Source organism: Symsagittifera roscoffensis, chromosome 10, assembly GCF_963678635.1.
Source record: "Symsagittifera roscoffensis chromosome 10, txSymRosc1.1, whole genome shotgun sequence".
In the NCBI taxonomy this organism is placed as follows: domain Eukaryota; kingdom Metazoa; phylum Xenacoelomorpha; order Acoela; family Convolutidae; genus Symsagittifera; species Symsagittifera roscoffensis.
Window position 1 is genome coordinate 17,323,581 of NC_087071.1, and position 16,720 is coordinate 17,340,300.

The window sequence follows — 16,720 nt, forward strand, 5'->3', positions numbered from 1 at the left end:
GCAGTAAACTAATTCCTTAACTTGACCTAAATGTTATGGTGAAAAGGCAGTAAATTGAAATTACTCTCAAAAGGCGGCGGCCGTTTCTGGGCAAAATATACCAAATGATAAATTTGTCAAATTTTGAAATAAGAAAAATGAAATTAGAGGGAACTTGGTGTACTGAAGATTTTGATAATGAACATTTACAATTAAGAGTGTTTTCAACCGCAGAAAAAAAACTCATTTTTCAAATTTAGTAATGAACGCTACGTCGTCTTCTTCGAAAGGGCAAAGGAAATTTCAAAGAAAGAATACGAGTTAATTTTCAAAGAACAATTTTATTTGAGTGAGCTTCAACAAATCTCTTGGTGCATTTCTACAAAACAACAGTATGGTACTGTGAGCGATTTGAATTTTGCTGATTATGAAAACGTATTTGACTATTCGTTTGATTTTACCTCAAAAAGGGTTGATAAAGACTTGGAGAGAAAAATCCGTCTATGTTTCAACAAGCTATCAAAATACAAAAAACTTCCGGTGGTTTATTTAATTATTTACCACCGTTATCTTAATGAGACTAAATGGTATTTGCAAGGTCACTTTTATTTCCACTGGCTTGAAATTCAGCAGGTTGGAGAGGTGTTGGAAAAAATAAACAATGAAATTGCAAAAAAGCAGAGTAACTCCTATTGATTTGAAAAAAATTCACAAAATTTATACGTCTTTGAAACAAACTTATCCTTATAATTCTAACCAACGCAACTATTTTCTAGCTGCATGTTCTCTGTTTTTTGTTAGTTCTGATAACCTTAACTACGACTTTTTAATTAAGTTGAGACCTTATGGTGGCTTGATTGGTATTGATAACTCTTCCTTGGACAAATACTTAAAAAATTCCAAAATTTTACGATTGCACGCTATTTTGCACGATGCGGCCGGATTTATACACGAATTTTATCAACAGGGTCCCACGTACTGTTACATGTTGCCCTGGAACTGTAACAACAGCTTATTGGGACATTTGAGTGGAATAGAGTTCTGCCTTTTCTTTAAGTTGAAAAAACCAGAAGTTTATCATTTACTAGAATGCTAGGCGAGAGATCAGTTGTGCTTGACGTGGAAGGCTTTCGTTACAAGAAAAACGCCTTTGTGGTTAAAGAATTAGCAATAACAATTTCAGACTACAGCGATCGACTCATTTTCCTACCTCCAGTGAATTTCAATATACTACCAAAGCTTGAACAAAAAGCTTATAACTGGTTAACAAATTATTTACACGGTCTCCATTGGGAAAACGGTGATTACCTTTACATAAACTTGAATCAAGTACTTCAGAAATTCGTGTTGAGAAATCCCGGTGCCGTTTTCTACGCTAAAGGAAAAGAAAAGACAGAATTTTTGGCCAAGTACTTGGACCGAAAGATTGAAAACCTAGATGATTTGGGCTGTCCTCGGGTTGAAAACTTATATTTTAAAAATTATCCAAGTTGCAATAAACATATTCCACACTACAACTCCAGGAATCATTGTGCCCTGAAGAAAACCAAGGTTTTTTATGATTGGTTGAAAAATGAACAACAGCGAGAGATCAGCGAAAGTGGAGACATACCTATCACCAAATTCAATGCTTTGTGCATGGATGACTCCAGAGGGTGATATTAAAATTTCACAAACGAGAATAGAGCGTATTGATTGCAGTGGCCAAATTGTTCAAAGGAAGGAGCAAATAATAATTTCCGAAGAAGAGTTGTCTACGTTGAAGAGGTTTTTTCCAGTTATTGATCAATTTGTATACTTCCAGAGATTCAAGTTTATCAGAAATGTTAGCCAGCAAGCGAGGAGTATATCTTCCCGAACTAGTCTTAGTACCAAAACGTCAGCCAGGAGTTCAGATGGATCTAAACAGCAGTGAATTGCCAGATGAGATTAAGACGATTGTGAAAGAGGATACTGTGAAGAAAATAATGTACTACGAAAAAACTGCAAATATCCCAGCAAACTTTGTTCTAGAAATGCACGACATAAATGATAGAGATTTCACACGTTATGAAATTTTTTACTGTTCTCAAAACTAATTCAATTTTTTACAAGCTTCATTCACAGAGAGAAAAAGTCTAACACATTCTGTAGAATAAATAGTTTATCAAATGTCAGAAGCAACAACAGCAGTAGATGAACCTGGCGCAACATTAGTAACAGCGTTTGTTTATAACGAGACAAACAGTGAAAAGAAATCATAGAAGTTTTGCAACAATGTAACTTTGCCAAGGTCTGAAGTAGTTTTTGTTGCGCAAATGGTAGTAATTCTAAATTTACTAACTTTCTGCATTCTCAAACTTTCTTTCACTAAATTAAGTTGCAAAGAAACGTCAGTTTTGTTCTCGATTTTATCAGGCTTGGTTGGTTACGTACTACCAAACCCAAGAATACGAATAAAATGATTGATACTTCGACAAGAATTTTTATGGCGATAGTGGGACCTTCAGGATCCGGGAAAACTGAGTTAATTTTGAAACTTTTGATGGGATATACTTTTTACCCTAAATTTGGAACCGTTCTATATCTTTACAAAGAGATGCAACCTGCGTTCTCAGAAAAAGTGTCTTCTCGCGAAGTGAATGTGAAGTTCATGAAATTCGACGGATTCGAATCTGTGAGAAAATTAGAAAATGTTCTTCTAGTTTTCGATGATTCATGTGATGACATCTATAATGACAAGGAATTTGTTAGGTTAGCGACAGCGGGTAGACATAGAGGGATAGATGTAATATATGTTAAGCATAACTTGTTTCAACAAAGTCGATGGTCGCGTACGATTGATTTGAACACTTCACACATCATTCTGTTCAAATCGCCTCGTGACGTTCAGCAACTAGATCTTTTAGGAAGACAATTGAATGTATCAAAATTTTTGAGAAGCTGTTACGAATTAGCTACCAGAGACTCTTTTGGACATCTACTAATCGACTTGGACCCCCGTACATCAGATTGTTTGAGATATTGTTCAAATATCACACCACCTGGGCCAACAGTTTTTTATTTACCCTTATCTGAAGCAGAAACTACTCCAATCACAAATGAAAAAGAAAAACTTATCTATTCTGCGGCATATGGTACAACTGAAACTTGACCAGCTAAGACGATTAATTAGAAAATCTTCAAATCGTGAGATCATAACACTTATTTGTGAATGTTTGCTCAATGTAGTCAATGGAAACGTAACCGTTAAAATCGCAAACATCGAACGATTTGAGACAGCATACAAATACTTAATCACTCCAAAAACCAGTGTTGTCAAAAAACGTGCAATTATTTTGAGTAAAGAAGGCTTCCATTTAGTTCGACAAATACTTTATTTTTGTTACAAGTACCTCACTTAATGATGACTGCTGAAGAATTCATTCTAATTCCGAAACACTTATATGTTAAAGAGCAGCCACATGCTGCACGTGTTCTTCATGATAATAATATTAAACATAAAAATGCTCAACTGTCCTATCTTAACCGGCTTAGACCCCAATTACCTCCACAAACTAGTAAGACTACTGCAACGAAGGAAACATTTACGGATAATGTTGAGCCCCAACAAGAACAGCTTAAACTGTTAACGGACGATGAAGAAGTACCGGTCGAACGTGATAAAGACGAAATACTAGAAGAGAAACACGATAGACAGACCGAAAGCATTTTAGGACAGTTACAAGTTTTAGATGATAAAAAATTTGTTAGAGCAAAAACCGTACTTGAAATCATAGAAAAATCAGTAAGAGTAACCATAAACCGTGACATGAGGTGATATATGTAGATAAAGTACCAACAGGACTTAAAGCTACAATATTTTTATACGACATACAACAACCAACGAAAAAATTACACAATCCGGCGTTCATTAACATTTTAACTGCTCTCAACTTGAATGAAAACCTGGTAATAAATCGAAATGCCAAACACGCGGTTCAGTCAGCGTCTGTTAACGCTCAAGAGAAACGAGAACCCGGACTCTCAAGAACCCGCTCAACGTCGCCCACTTGGCAGGAAAAAAGTAGTGCAAACCTAAAAAGAAGTAAAAAACACAAACGAAAAAGTCTCAGCGGTAATAGAAAACCCAAAACCAAAAACGTGAAAAAGAGTCAGAAGAAGGCTCTGACTCATACGGAACGCCCCATAACGATTCAGATTCTCCAACGTCAGAAAAGACGAAGGCGCAAACAAAACAATGGGAAAATTACCAAGGTTGAAGAAAAATTGTTGAAAACTAAATACAGTGACAAAGGTCCCGCGTTATTTGGTAGTGTGAACAACTTGATAAAAGCAAGCAATTTGTCGCGAAAGAAAGTTAAACATTTCCTTCATACTGAACCTGCTTACACGAAATATCGAACTGTGATCCAAAAAACGCCGCGACTCAAGGTCATAGTTTACAATATCGACGAAATATGGTCATTAGATCTGGCCTTTGTTGATAAACTTGCCCAGTACAACCATGATGTTAATAATTAGCTTGTTGCAGTTGACTGCATGTCCCGCTATCTCAGAGTGCAACCCTTGAAATCAAAGTATGCTACTACAACAGCAGAAGCGTTCAAACTAATGATAACGACAAAACAACCGAAAAAAGTATGGGTGGACAAGGGCACAGAGTTTAAAGGGTCCTTCGAAGCATTATGTAAAAAGAAAGGCATAAACACATATAGCACAGAGAGCGAGAAAAAGTCTGCATTCGCTGAGAGAAATATCCGTTCCTTGAAAAATCTTATTTATAAGTACTTGGAGGATAAATGGACTTACTCATACATTGACAAATTGCAAGATTTTGTCAATGCAATTAATTCGAGAAAAAATAGTGTCACAAATCTTGCACCAATTAAAGTAACTAAAAAAGATGTTCCTCGCCTGATTTCATTAAGAGCAGAACAGTCTTTGAAATTAGTTCGACGTCCAAAGCTTTATGTTGGTGATTATGTTAGACTTGCCAAAGTAGACATACGTTTTCGCAAGGGTTACAAACAATCGTTCACCGATGAAGTGTTTGAAGTTTTTGACATACCAACACAAAATCCCCCAACATACAATTGGATTGATTCCAACAGAGAACCGATTGAGGGAAAATTTTACGAGTCTGAACTAATTCGCGTTCTGGAGAAGGACAATCATGACTGAGGGAACTTCCAACAGCCTTTTCACCCATAATGTTCCCCTTTCCTTCACAATTACCCTAGTTTCATCTGCATCAATGAACGTTTTTAAAGATAACACTCTGGCCAACTTCAAAAATCTCCTGAGTGAAGAAATAACTTTGCAAGGTGAATGGAGAGTAGCAGTTACAGAAATTACCTTCCCTACTCAGATAAACAACGTAACTGACAACAACATTGTGTACTACAAAAAAGATCGGGTTATAGCAAGCATGAAAGTTGAGAAAAACAAGATCTCCAGACCTTACCTTGGAGAAACAGCAAAAATAACAAAAGGAGAATATACGAGCATTGATCAAATACTGGACGAGATTCGTCGAAAGACAGAATTAGAGAAATTGGATTACGTAATAGATCCAATAACCAAACATCTTTCCTTATGGCTGCATTATTGGGAAGGTATAATTTTTTCAAGCCCGCAAATTCCTAGTCTACTTGGATTCAAAGGCTTCAGAGATGGAACTGGTTATCATATAGGTTACAAACAAAGAATCACGAAACATAGCACATTCTCTACCCAAGATCTTATTGTTGACTATCCCGTTGATGTATGCGCTGGTACTCAGCTTATGTTTATTTATCTGGACATAATTCATTATCAAATAGTCGGAGACACAAAAGCACCCCTTTTACGATTCATTGATACAAATCGTCGAGTGAAAAACGGTTACGCATGTACAATTGAACCGAATCATCGTAAAGTGTTTAGTAATTTGGATTTTAAAAAATTTTTGGTCAATAATATTTCCAATATTTCTGTGAACTTGCGCACAGAAGCTGGAGGACTTGTTCCTTTCGCTGGAGGGGGAAAAGTTGTTCTGACTTTGAAATTTCAAAAGTTTAGCAATTGATCAAAACGGATTCATAATACCACAACCAAGCAAACCTACCACATTTCTCGGGGCATTATAGACAACGAGGCAGTGGCTTCGGTGCATTCGCCTTGGGAATAGGAAGAGTCGCACTTCCACTGGCTCGAAAATTTGTGATACCCGCGGCTAAAAAAATCGGAAAACAACTACTTCTTCAGGCAGCTCCAGAACTGATAGAAGTTGCAACAAAAAGAAAAATTCCTAAGCAGGCACTCAAAAGCACCGTTAGAAAAACAATCAAAAAGCAAGTAGGAGGAGGAAGTAGATCTCGGAAAAGTCATCCGAAAAGAACGACGGCGTTTAAACGAAAAACGAGACGCGTCATTCCCAGAAAACGAACTGCACAGAGAAGTCGCTCCGATTTCTTTACAAGGGTTAAAAATGATTTCTAATTTAATCCCGAGTGAAGCAACTCACAGCTCCTTGGACTTATTTGAGAAACCGCCTTTACTTGTCACTTTTGAAAATGCATTCACCCAAAAAATTATACCTTCCTACTCTCCTGATGGTCCTATGCTCGAGTTTGAAGTACTCGGCGACACAAATAATTTCATCGATCTTCAAGGTACTCGTTTGGAAATAGTTGCACGAATTGTTCGAAGCAATGGAAACGTGCTTCGAACGCATGCTACAGGGGCGGCAAACAGAGATACGCCGTATTTTGTTAAAAATCCTTTATCTTCATTATTTTCTGAGTGTACACTGTCTCTGAATGGTGAAAAAATATCAACTACCAATGCTAATTTTGCCCATAAAAGCTTTATTGAGACCGAGTTTTCATACGGTAATGATGCCAAGAAAACATGGTTGGCTTGTCAAGGTTATTATTATGAAGAAAATCCATCAGCCATTGACGGTGCTGGAAGGAGAGCTGATGATGTTACGGAGCGTAAAGGTCTCGTTGCGGCCTCGAGCGAGCTGAAGCTATTTGGTAAAATTGCTTGCGACTTTTTGTCGTGTGACAAGCATCTACTTAGCGTTGTGACAATAAGATTGTCTCTTAGGCGTTCTCCTAATGATTTTATTGTCATATCTGAAGATGCAGCTAAACACTACAAGGTCCAAATAATCGAAGCTAACCTCTATGTCAGAAAGATGACTGTGACTGACTATGTTCTCTCATCAATAGAAAAATTTTGTCGAAGAACCCGGCAATTTACAATTACATCGAAGTAGTACCAAAACGTTTCTCGCAACTGCAGGAGTACAAAGCTGGCGATAAGAGGATGTTTTTGCAAAAGAACCTGTTCGAAGAATGATAGTAGCAATGAGCATAAACGAAGCATATTTGGGTACTAATAGAACAAACCCTTTTCATTACCAGAAATTTGGGTCGAATGAGATCATTGTGTACAGAAACGGTCTACCCATTGCCGGAACTCCCATCTCAACATCAGACAATAAAAGAATTTATTACAATACGCTTGAGGCTCTTGATTTTGTTTTAAACACTAGTCATGGAATCAGTTTCGCTAATTATGATAATCATTATATTATGGCTTTTGATCTCACGTCTACTCAGGAGGCTTCACACGATTTTATTCATCCTGAATTGACCAATTGCACTATTTCGCTCGAACTCAAGTTTGACGCAGGTCTCGGTAATACGTCGAGTTATTGTTTATGGGAGAGCGTGCATCAACAGTTTATGTGCGTTCAGATAGAAAAATTACCAAAAACATTCTTATGACCTAAGATAGACATGGATAATCTTCAACTAGTAGAAATTATTAACCGTTGTAAACATTTGAAATATCGCTTTAGAGGTGTTTTTCCGGCAGATTTGCCATGCTCTTCAGTACTGAAAAACAATAATACGTTCATGATTATGAATGCCTCACCATCGGATCAACCTGGAACCCACTGGTTGCTTTTTGCTCAAGCTGGAGGACAGATATTCTTCGCAGATCCTCTAGGTAAACGATTATGTGATTATCCCCTCGTGTACAAGAATATGCGACGTACAATTCATGAGGGAAATCAACTACTGTTGAAAAAACCAATACAATCAGCTGATTCAGTGTTATGCGGACTTTATTGTATTTATGTTGCTCATGTTATAATTACAAACAAATTTCTAATAGGTTTTAAACTTAATGATCATGATTTGATAAGATTTGCCAAACATATGTTATTCTAAATTAATTTATTGATGTTTTTGTAAATTTTATAAACTCGTTTTTTTCAATTAATTCTTATTAACAACAAAGTTTTTTTTTCTGCAAGTTTATGTGAACCGCGAAAAGTATCATATCAAGTCCTTCGAAATATTAAGGCATGGCCGTTTGGTTTAAGGGGCAATAGCTAACCCGGCGTTGCTCGTCGCTACGCTCCTCGGGAACGCCTCCCGCTTGTGTAGTAACATTTTTTTGATATACAAGAGCAAAAGAAAACCAATATTTATAAACTTGAATTTCTTCTCCATGATAAATTTCACAAACAAAGTGTTTGAATCAATTTCCATACAACCATACCCACTTAAAATTATGTCAATTATTTTAGAAAACTCAGCAGCGTTTTCACCATTCAAAATATTAGTAAAGCGTTCAATTGTTACGTTAGTAATCAGGTCAGTTTGAGTTTGAACAGATTTAGTCTGCGAGCCGAAGCAAACTTGAGGCAATCGTCTGCGAACTGGAACACCACTAACATCTAAGTTGTTGATGGAGTTATAATTCACAGCTATTTTCAGTTTTTCCATCAGAGGTCCAGACAATTCATAGTTGGAGCAACCCAAAATTAAATATTTGAATGTAGAGAGAAGACAAGGAACAACGAAGGCTTTTGAAGTCATCTTGTTAAGTAAATCGGTAGACTCTTTCGTGAATTCGACCAGCACATGATAATGTTTTTCGTTGTCAATCGAATGATTGCAAGAATCTAATTTATTCGAATGGGAGGATACCGCAAAATTTGCTTTTGAAGCGAAGCCTGAAAAGTTGGGTTCATGATTCAGGATGAAAAATTTGTAATTTTTACGGAAATGTTTGAAATAATCAGGGGATTCCTCATACATTGCTTCAACCATTGCTTTGAAGTTTCATTAGAATAACGAGTTGATAATGTTACACAACCCGACAGTTATCATCGTTTTCACTTTCGCATTCCTTTTCAGAGCATGAAGATTTTTTAGATTTGTTTCGCTTTTTTCTAAGTTATTCAGTCACGTCGCAGTTTTTTGCTTTCGTCAACTTTTTGATTTTTGTATAATTGTCCGCCAAGGACTCGAATTCACCAGTTGACAAATTTACTCCTTGTCGATACTTGAAAGTTCCCTCTTCGTCTTTTTTGTACAGTTTGATAGTTATGTAAGTACCGGTCTGTGCGAATGTTTTTGCACCGACTCTAACTAAACGTTTATCATTCGAAGATATATCCCTAAAATCATCGAAATAGTCTACATCCGTTTCAAGAGAAGCGTACATTATAAATGAATAACAACCAACTGGTTTTTAGTGTGGAACGTTGAAGAATGACTGATCACAGTATACGAGACAGATCATGCGCTCCCAAAGTAAAAATTTAGGTGATAACGTTTACGAGCACCCTAAGCCATATTGATAAGACTTAATCACCAAGGATATAATTTCTTTAACGATAAACCTCTTTTTATATGGGTATTTAATTACTTTTCCCCCCGGCTATACTCTAAAAATCTTCTAGTGTTATTTATTGTGACGGTTATTTAAATAACTGTTATGAAACATGGTAATGAATTTCTAACAGCATAACAAAGAATGTCTTGCAAACTATCATGAAAACTTGATTTTGAGTGCTTTCGCCCGTAGCCACTATAATAAAGCTATCACATAAATCTAAAAAATCGGGTTTTCACATTCATTCCTAACATGACCTCAGGCGTCATGCTTAAAAGAATGAATAAAATTTGATAGCCTCGCCTAAAAAATTATTAGCGTTGACCTAATTGAACTATGCCACCCCTTTCCTGATCTCATTCTCATTATTAAACTTTTCATACTTTTCATTCTCTCAATTTCATTTCGGTAGTTCAGTCATTTCATTTTAACAAAACTTTAAACCTTTTCAAGTCATGACTAGTCCTTTACAAATAATCTCAGTGTCTGATCGAGAAAGAACAATTATCTACCAAACATACACGAGAGAGTCGATTGCAGTCATCCATCAACAGAAAGAGAGAGTCTCTCCGTCTACAGCAAGTCCGTTCAATGACTTGGCTCCCCGAAAAAACGACGAGAATCAAAACGAGGAATGGACTACAAAAAGTCATATCATGCTACCGAACTACCTCCTTGATCACATCGATCTACTTAGACAGAATCGAAAACGAATGTACGAGAGTTGCACTATTCACGAGAGCTATCCGGCATTAGAAAAGACGGAGATAAACGACACAACCTCGCTCGAGCAGTCTCCAAGAAAAATTCTCTTCGCGTATGACTGCGAGTCAATGCCGTTGTATGAAAATCAGGAGGGATGTATTCGTGATTATGCAGAGCGCGAAGCGTACTGGGATATTCCGACAGCAATGTCTCCCGAGTCGTTTGTTAGGGGATCAGTTTCAACTCCAGAACAATCAACTTCCTATTTGGATGCTCGGGTTTCACCTAGTGCGGAGACAATTAATCTAGTCACCCCAGATCTCATTCAAGGCACTCTTCCAAATGCAGCTTGCTATGCGCCAAAAAAGAGAAAACTACAGTTTCGAGGTTTCTAATAACTTAAACAAAAAACTTTCCTTTGTTTCAAATATTATTCCAAGGTTTTATATATTCATTTTTGTTTGATTTGACTTCTAAGCTGTTTTAACATTACTGTGTGTATATTTTTTGTCTCAGTTTTTATTTTGCTTAATAGATCAATTAAAGTTTGCCCCGTAAAGTTTTCAGCAAAATGTTAGAGAAAAACTAGAAAAAAATCACAAATCGAGAATAATTTTACGCTAAAATTGTTGTTTGAGAAAGAATGAGAGAGAGAGAGAGAGAAATACACTTGCTCAGTAGTGAACCCTTTTTGGAATATCCTTTTCGGGATATTGCTTTCTTTTCAAAAGAAAGATAAATATGGAAGGGTCCAACATTTTCTTGTTGGTAGTCCAACCATATTTATTTGGCTTTTTTATCAAACACTCTCTGTTCTCTCTCTCATCATACTTTGTGCCCGGTGGGGTTAGCCAGGTCTTACGCAAAGTAACAGAGAGTGTTTTAAGCCATAAATCTGCATTATATTAGATTCATATACATGTTTTGGGTGTAAAACGGACAATTTTTTGGTAAAAAAGTGAAAAAAAGAAATTTATGTTTTTTTTTTCGAAAAATGAACATGACCCTTAACCCTGCTCAGAAATTCATGGCAAATTGATTGAGGGTAGTTTCAATGGATTTGGAGAGAAAAAAATTTTTACCCAATTTTTTTTTCAATATTTTCACAAAAATCAGATTTTCTCAAAAAATCACAACTTTTTAAGCGTCTACTCTCATTGATTGGGCTATAATTGTTTTTTTTAAATTTCTACGCTTGTCCTAATTACGTATCAGATAGCTCCTAAAAGTTTCAAACCACATTCACTTGAATTTAAAACGAGAACGAATAATTCAAGCTAAAATTGAAGGAAAAAAGAAGTTAAAAAATTATGTTTTTTAAATTTCGAACACAACCAGTAGAACTGTGCTCGAGGTCCCACAAAACTTACTGTTTTTTTTTGTTGATAGATTTAAAAGACACTTTTTTAAACATTACTTTTCCTTTTTTCACAACATAAAAAATTTGAGGTTTTCCTTTATTTTGAAAAAAAAAGTTCACTTGAAATTACGGAACGGGAGGCGTTCCCGAGGAGCGTAGCGACAAGCAACGCCCCGTTAGCTATTGCCCCTTAAACCAAACGGCCATGCCTTAATATTTCGAAGGACATGATATGAAATGTTTCACGGGACACTGAATGACATGAAGGAAACTTTGATTCCGATATCTTTTACACATTCAAATGACAATCTATGCTTATCATGCATCGGTAACTATCAAGGTATCAAATTCGCAAAATTTTCATTTTTTAAGTCTACTATTTTATTTCAACTTAATTAGTTAGTTGAGGGCTTTACTTTCTGAATACTTTTATCCCATGTTTCTACTTTATATTATACCTATTTACGCAAACCAAGAAGTGGGCTTGAAATCATTAGGAAATTACTGTTTCACGGTTAAAATTAGTCAGAAAAAGTTTTAGGCTCTATCTGAATCATTCTAAGCTTTAAATTTTGTAATTTATTTCTGAAATGTTAATTGAAAGTCTAAACCAGTCCCCTAAAAATGCCAAAACTTTATCGCTAACCCTTAAAATTAACAGCAAACATTTGAGGCTGTAAATGAATCAGTTTTTAGTATACAAAACCCCTGCACTTGAGCAGAGTGATGAGACATATAGAGCTTAAAGCTAGAATAAACCCTGTTTTTGGAAAGGAAAGTACTTATTGTCAAGACGGCGAAGTATAACTCTTGTTAATGGCTTCTACTTGCCCTTACCCGCAAAGTTTTTTGGTGCTAGTCACTTCTCGCTTTTGCTTTTTCATAACCAGTTCTACTTCTTGAAATTTTCCTGAATTACTTCAGTAACTTCAACAAACAATGCCGAACTCTACTTCTATCGCAACACCTGTTCCTTGCCAGCAGTGCGGAAAAATACTGAGCTCTAAAAGGAACTTAAGAAGACATGAGCAAAAAGTTCACAAGATCCTTCCTCCCCCTCGTCCTCAAACTGTTTGCGATGAGTGTCTCGAATCATTCGAGAGTTTGTCGGAAGCCCGAGAGCACGTCGAGCTGGTACATGACATGACTTCGAATAGTCATTGTATCTATTGCCATACAATATTTCTCACGGCGGAAAGCTATGGACAACACTTGCTGAAGAAGCCCGCATTGCCAGTTTGGGACGGCATTGAGACGACGTCTTCCGCTGCCCCAACGGAAAGCGCGTTCAGAGGCAAATTGCGTCAATACGATCTCAAAGTTGGTGAAAAAGAAATGGATTTGCTTCAAGTCATGATGCAAAACAAGGAGGAAATAGATGCTCTCATACTGGAAAGGGTCAAAGAGGGTCCAAACAAGGTGCAATTCCACGTGGAAGTGGGAATGATCAAAATTCCCACTGTGCAAGACGGGGGCAGTGGAAACTTCGAAAGGACCATGCTGTTTCTGAACACTAAGACATTGACAGTGTACTTCGAGGGAATAACTGGGGATCAATTCTTGGAACTGATTGAACATATGGTCAACCAAGTCAATTCGTGCTCTTGTCATGGTAGCGGATGGATTATTGACAGAATTGAAAAATTGCTAATCAGTTTCGCGGCCTTCTCACCAATAAGAGCAGGATCCTACCTCGAGCTACCTGATGCACTCAGCGCAGCATCTACTCTGCTCACAAATATCAACACTAAAGATGATGACCGTTGCTTTCTCTACTGCTTTGTTGCCGCATATCACAATGTGAATGAGCCGGCCCTCTACCCCATATCTAGACGGTGGCTGGAGAAAAACAAAGTCTCAACCTACAGTCTCGACAAAAAAGGAATTGTGAAAATCAATGGGGAATACGAAATGCCAATGGGTCTGATGGATATGGACAGATTTGAAAAGTTGAACAATTGTCAAATCAACGTCTTCCGGTAAGCAAATTCTAATTGCCTTCTAAAAATTTTAAAATTCCTTCATTAATGCTCTTCATCTATTCAAACACCCTTTTTATTTCATTCCAAATCTAGGTATAAAAAATCTTTTTCTGTTCAGGTACAACGATGGCGAATTGTTGCCCATAAGAGTATCGAGCAGATTCACTACTAGCCTGATTGTGGACTTGTTGCTGCTGACAGATGGATTAAAATATCAATATGTGTTGATAAGTGATCTCCAGAAACTGGTCGAGTACGTGCGGCACAAAGTGCACCGATTTCAATCTGAGATTTGTCGCAAATGTTTCCACACATGCGCTTCATTCGAAACTCTGAGAATACATCAAGAACTGTGCTACCAAGACGAAGATGTCGTCATAACAATGCCCAAGCCGGGAAATGATGACCACAAGTTCAAAAACTTAACAGCTCGTTGGTACGTACCCAGAGTAATCTACTTTGATTTGGAGTCACTGCTCTTACCAGTATACGGACCGCAACCTGATCCGCGAAAATCTAGCACGCAAACAATTGAAATCCATCAACTGTGCGGCTACGCGTTAGCAGTAATCGAATTTGGGAAAAAAGACCTGTTAAAGTTTGAGCTTAAAAGAGGACCGAATGTGATGGAAGAGCTAATTAGCTCCCTTGAATCGTTAGCGAGACAAATTTACGTAGAAAAAAGGAAATATTACACTTTCACTGGTATAACAGACCAGGAACGGGAAGATGCTACAATTTGTTGGATATGCGAGAATGATTTTTCCGACAATGATCAAGTGGTACTTGATCATTGCCATTACACCAACAAGTTCCTGGGTTGGGCACACAATGAGTGTAACGTTAATAGAAAAACAACAAATAACATTCCAGTGGTAGCTCATAATTTGTCAAATTATGATTTACACTTTATAATCAAAGCGCTGGCAAAAAGCGATTCGGAAAACACTTTTGCCGTAATACCCGCATCTGAAGAAAAATATATATCCTTGACAATCTCAGTATATATAAAAACGTACACGGACAAAAACGGCAAAATCAAAAAACTCTACGAAAATCTGAGGTTCATCGATTCATATAGGTTCATGCTAGCATCGTTGGCAAAACTTGTCGATAATTTGCCCAACGAAAAGTTTTTTCTGCTGGAGAACTATTTTGAAAAACTCGGCCACTCACCTGAAAAAGTCAGTCTGTTGAAACAGAAAGGGCATTACCCCTACTCATACTTCAACTCATTCGAAAAATTCCGAGAAACTCGCCTTCCCCCACGAGCAATGTGGAAAAATAGTCTAACAGGAGGGGATGTGAGTGTTTCAAGAAGCGAGTACAATCATGCCCTTAAAGTTTTCACCGAACTGAAGTGTGGCTCACTTGGTGATTACCACGACTTGTACTTGACTACAGATGTGCTATTGCTTGCTTCCGTTTTCGAAGCTTTTCGGGAAGTTTGCTATCAAACATACGGGCTGGATTGCGCCTGTTACTTCACGGCAAGTAACCTTTCCGGGGACGCCTTTTTAAAAGTTTGTAAGCCCGAACTGAAACTCTTAACGGACCGTGAACATCTGGACCTTGTGCAGCGAATGATACGAAGAGGCATGTCGTCGATCTATGCGCGCCAATTTTACAAAGCAAACAATAAATACCTCGACAATTTTTCGCCCTCAGAACCATCAAGCTACATCCTCAATATTGATGCAAACAATTTGTACGGGGGGATAATGAAACACTGCCCTTTGCCATTAAACGATTTTTCAATAGTTGAAAAAAGTCTGGCAGACATACTGCTCACCAGCAAAACCTCAGAGTGGGGTTATATTGTTGAAGTCAATTTAACCATACCCGAAGAGCTTCACGATTTCTTTGCTGATTACCCCTTTGCCCCCTCTCGTGAAGTAGTGGACATCGGTGCAATGAGCAACGAGCAAGTCGACATGTTGGGAAAATTGGGAATCACCACACTGCCAAAAGTGCCAAAGCTTCTACAGACCTTGCATCCTAAAGAAGGTTATGTTTTGCACTACCATACCCTAAAATTGTACCATGAGCTGGGAATGGAAATAACTCACCTCGGAAAAGTTCTTCAGTTCCGCCAAAGTCACTGGATGGCACCCTTTGTCGACCTCAACACCCGCCTACGAAAAGCCGCGGTAAATAAATTCCAGGAGAAATTCTACAAGCTAATTGTTAATTCAGCTTTCGGTAAGACAATGGAGTCTAAGTTAGGAAGAAAGAAGCTGGATATTGTAAGGAATGAGAGAGAACTTTTACAAAAAACAGCTCTGAGCACAATGAAAAGCTTTCAAATCATTGACGATCAATTAGCCACAATTAGCTCTTCAGTAACAAAAATATTGTGGGATAAACCTATGATAGTTGGTGCGACCATCCTAGACCTCGCCAAGCGTTTCATGTTTCAGTTTCATTATCAAAAAATGAAACCAAATCTAAACTTGGAACTCCTTTACTCCGACACGGATAGTTTTATTTACGCTATAAAAACTGATGACGTTTACCGAGACTTGGAGAAAATAAAAGCTGATTTCGACTTTTCAAATTACAATAAGGACCATTTCTTGTTCGAGGATACCAACAAGAAAGTTGTGCTGAAGTTCAAAGACGAGACTGGTGGGAAGCCGATCAGAGAATTCATCGCCCTAAAACCGAAACTATATTCGGTCGTCCTTAATGGTAAATAAAATTTAAGCCACCCTTCCACCCCCCATTCCTACCTTTTGCAGAACAAAATTACCACCACCAACCTACCTACACCCCTTAATTTGTTGCATTAAACTGGGCATTTAGCTGATTTAGGCAACATTATACAATGTTGCCTAAACGTTGATTTATCTGACAACATATTCCCTCTTTTTCCTCTTTTTTAATCATAATTTAGAGTCTTCTGCTCTTTTTTGGTAAAATGAATCAAATTTTGTTCGGTATAAATTGAGTTGCTGAAGTGAAATGAAGCTATCCCCTACGTTGTAGAAAAGAATAATAATTTTGCTTCTGTTTAGAAGGCACTCAA